At 45.5% G+C, this 4,496-nt stretch overlaps 1 long non-coding RNA gene across 1 annotated transcript; it reads left to right on the top strand.

The window, feature by feature from the left end:
- The first annotated feature begins 3,392 nt into the window (after positions 1-3,392).
- On the top strand, positions 3,393-3,981 carry LOC127909002 (uncharacterized). Its single transcript, XR_008069417.1, has 2 exons — positions 3,393-3,787; positions 3,884-3,981. It is a non-coding gene; the product is annotated as an uncharacterized LOC127909002 (long non-coding RNA).
- Positions 3,982-4,496: the final 515 nt, after the last annotated feature.

Genomic DNA, 4,496 nt, shown 5'->3' with positions numbered 1-4,496 from the left:
CATAAGGTAAACAGTGTCACAAAGCCAGATTCATTTCCTCTTCCTCGGATGGAGGACTGTGTTGATCAAGTCGGTGCAGCTAAGTTTGTGAGCAAATTTGACCTGTTAAAAGGCTATTGGCAGGTGCCACTGACGAGTAGGGCACGTTAAATCTCTGCCTTTATTACACCCTTTGGTCTGTACTCGTATTCGGTTATGAGTTTCGGTCTGCGTAATGCACCTGCCTCTTTTCAGCGACTTATGAACAGGGTTGTCGCCTGTCTGACTGGGTGCGCTGTTTATCTGGACGATGTAGTGATGTATGCATATACTTGGGACGAACATCAGTCCCGTATTCAAGCCTTGTTCGAACGTCTGGCTGCGGGTCGCCTCACAATCAATCTGGCTAAATGTGAGTTTGCTCAGTCGACCGTTACATACCTTGGAAAAGTGGTTGGGCAGGGTGAAGTGCGTCCTGTTCGGGCTAAAGTGGTGGCTATTGATGCTTTTCCACCACCAACTACTAAAAAGGAACTGATGCGTTTCTTGGGCATGATTGGTTATTACCGTAGTTTTTGTAATAACTTCTCTACGGTGGTCGCTCCCTTGACAGATATGCTGAAAGCTAAGGCTGTTTACATTTGGTCTACTCGTTGTCAACGCGCTTTTGAAGATGCAAAGAGGTTGCTTACCTCAACTACGGTGCTGGCTGCTCCTCGCATGGATTTGTCAATTACCTTGCAGGTGGATGCTAGTCATGTGGGAGCAGGTGCAGTTTTGCTGCAAGCAGATGTGTCTGGGGTTGAGAGGCCTTTTCCAAAAAGTTTAACGATTATCAGTCGAACTATTCGGTTGTTGAAAAGGAAGCGCTAGCACTCATTTTGGCGCTACAACACTTCGAAGTGTATGTCGGGTCGGGGGTAGTACCTATTGTGGTCTACACCGACCATAACCCCCTCACTTCTTTGAGGTCCATGATGTGTCCAAACCAGAGGATAATGCGATGGTGTTTATTTTTTACAATCATTCCATCTCGATGTGCGGCACATCCGGGGGACTGAAAACGTGATTGCTGATGCGCTCTCTCGTGCGCCCTGTTCCTAAATGTTTACGTGACTGACCATTGTTTTGTATTGTCATGTTCTCTCTGTCCTGTCTGCTCCCTCCTGGTCTTGTTTTCTTCTTTCCTCTTAAATGTTGCTCCCTGTGCGAAGGTCGCTGAGGTCTGTGGAGGAGGTTGGCTGGGCAAATTGTGTGAAAAGTGTGAACACGTAACACCTCATCAATTTGTGGCGCAGAAGCTGTGTCAATTTGGAACTCAGAGGGTGGTATTTTGTTCTTGTTGGTCCCCGGTTTTATGGGGGGGAATGTGACGACCCTCCCTCTGTCTGCCGTATTCTCTCTTTGTTGTTTCCTTATTAGGATGCTGGTGGGCGGAGTTGGGAGGGTCGTCAGCTACATGGGAAACACCTGGGCCCGGTGTCTCCCAGGATAAATACACCACTTCCCCATTCATGGAGGAGACTCTCTCCATGCAGACACTTTGATAGTTTTTGTTGTGCTTCTTGGTGGTTTTTGGTTGTTTGCCTTAGCACATTTCAAAACCCTGCATTATCACATTCATGCATGCAAAACACTCACTTACACTACTGATTACTGATTACACACACCATTGATATATTTTCCTTAGTTGCTTTAGTTAATAAATATATATTTTGTTACTCCTTATCTCCACGTTTTCTCCCTTTTGTTACGGGCTTTGAGCCGGTTCGTGACACTAAGCAGGAATCAGGAGCATAGAATTATGGTCAGATTTGCCAAATGCATTGCGAGGGAGAGCTTTGTGTGTGTCTCTGTGTGTGGAGTAAAGGTGGTCGGGAGTTCTTTCCTCTGGTTGCACATGTGACATGCTGGTAGAAATTAAAGTCCCCGGTCCCTAGGAGCACCGCTTCTGGATGAGCATTTTCTTGTTTGCTTATGGCCTTACACAGCTCGTTGAGTGCGGTCTTAGTGCCAACATCGGTTTGTGGTGGTAAATAGACGACTACGAATAATATAGATGAAACTCTCTTGGTAGGTAGTGTGGTCAAGAACTTATCATGAGGTACTCTACCTCAGGCAAGCAATACCTCGAGACTTCTTTATTATTAGGCATCTCGCACCAGCTTTTATTGACAAATAGATACCCACCTCTCATTTTACCAGACGTAGCTGTTCTGTTCTGTCCTGCCGATGCACGAAAACCCCAGCCAGCTCTATATTATCTGTGTCGTTGTTCAGCCACGACTCGGTGAAATATAAGATATTACAGTTTTTAATGTTCCGTTAGGATAATCTCGAACAGAGATCATACAGCAACACTTGGCCCATACATCAATGACAAAACTCTGTTATTGTATTTGAGTGTTACCTGAGTGTGGACAAGTTTGGGATGTTCCATCCCATTAGTTTGAAAAGCTTCAACTTACATTCCTCAAAATGACAGTCCTGAGAGTGAGAAATTGTGTCCTGGAGCGGCTCCAGAGGGAGTGTTTCAGACTGGTGAAATCTTACTGTACTGTGAAATGACGTACTGGGGTGTACATGCCGGCTAGGTCACTGGTGGCCAGACTGTTAAAAACATTCACGTAAATGAAACTATCCTACGGGAGGCTCAATCAACATTTTGGAGCCAAGACAATACTGAGAAATGTTCAATGTTCCATGATGCCCAAGTGATATATCAAACCTTCCGAGCTGTTTATTTTAAATATAGGAAACTGAAATGTGTTTTGAAAGAAATCAGAGGTCTTTGAAGATGATTTAATTCAAATTGGAATTTGTACAAAGTAAACGAGGATTAGAGGAATTGTTAAGCCCTCACTTGCTATACTCCACTGATACACTCACAGATTCACATGTGACACACAGACTTTGTTTACTTGAAACTCCCAGCTTCTACTGTATCTCTGTTTTTCCTATCAATTATTTTCCACTTCCTCTCTCCTCTGCGAACATGTACCAGATCCACTGCCCGAGCCAAACAATGTTCCATACAGAAATTAGAGACTAGTTTGGCCTCCAAAGACTGCAATACAGTGTACTATAACCTACATCCTCATATACCTGTCAAAAGTATTGCATACAGACCCCTTGACTTTTTCCACATTTTGTTATGCTACAGCCTTTTTCTAAAATGGACTGAATTGTTTCCCCCCCTCAATCTACACACAATACCCCATCATGATCAAGCAAAAACAGGTTTTTAGACATTTTTGCTAATTTATTAAAAATAGAAAAACAGAATATTACATTTACATGTATTAATTTACAAGTACTCAGACCCTTTGGCAGCAATTAAAGCCTTGAATCACCTTGGGTATGACGCTATAAGCTTGGCACACCTGGACTTCAGGAGTTTCGCCCAGTCTAAATCAAATCAAATCAAATCAAATGTATTTATATAGCCCTTCGTACATCAGCTGATATCTCAAAGTGCTGTACAGAAACCCAGCCTAAAACCCCAAACAGCAAGCAATGCAGGCGTAGAAGCACGGTGGCTAGGAAAAACTCCCTAGAAAGGCCAAAACCTAGGAAGAATCCTAGAGAGGAACCAGGCTATGTGGGGTGGCCAGTCCTCTTCTGGCTGTGCCGGGTGGAGATTATAACAGAACATGGCCAAGATGTTCAAATGTTCATAAATGACCAGCATGGTCGAATAATAATAAGGCAGAACAGTTGAAACTGGAGCAGCAGCATGGCCAGGTGGACTGGGGACAGCAAGGAGTCATCATGTCAGGTAGTCCTGGGGCATGGTCCTAGGGCTCAGGTCAGTTGAAACTGGAGCAGCAGCATGGCCAGGTGGACTGGGGACAGCAAGGAGTCATCATGTCAGGTAGTCCTGGGGCATGGTCCTAGGGCTCAGGTCCTCCGAGAGAGAGAAAGAAAGAAGGAGAGAATTAGAGAACGCACACTTAGATTCACACAGGACACCGAATTAGGACAGGAGAAGTACTCCAGATATAACAAACTGACCCTAGCCCCCGACACAAATTACTGCAGCATAAATACTGGAGGCTGAGACAGGAGGGGACAGGAGACACTGTGGCCCCATCCGAGGACACCCCCGGACAGGGCCAAACAGGAAGGATATAACCCCACCCACTTTGCCAAAGCACAGCCCCCACACCACTAGAGGGATATCTTCAACCACCAACTTACCATCCTGAGACAAGGCTGAGTATAGCCCACAAAGATCTCCGCCACGGCACAGCCCAAGTGGGGGGGCAACCCAGACAGGATGACCACAACAGTGAATCAACCCACTCAGTCTACCCTACAGATCCTCTCAAGCTCTGTCAGGTTGGATGGGGAGCGTGTTGCACAGCTGTTTTCAGATCTCTCCAGAGATGTTAGATCGGTTTAAGACCGGGTTCTGGCTGGGCCACTCAAGGACATTCAGAGACTTGTCCTGAAGCCACTCCTGCGTTTTCTTGGCTGTGTGCTTAGGGTCATTGTCCTGTTGAAAAGTGAACCTT

The sequence above is a fragment of the Oncorhynchus keta genome, chromosome 18 (genome assembly GCF_023373465.1).
Source record: "Oncorhynchus keta strain PuntledgeMale-10-30-2019 chromosome 18, Oket_V2, whole genome shotgun sequence".
NCBI lineage: Eukaryota > Metazoa > Chordata > Actinopteri > Salmoniformes > Salmonidae > Oncorhynchus > Oncorhynchus keta.
Note: the sequence above shows the minus strand (reverse complement) of the source record. Positions and strands in the feature narration are given on the sequence as shown.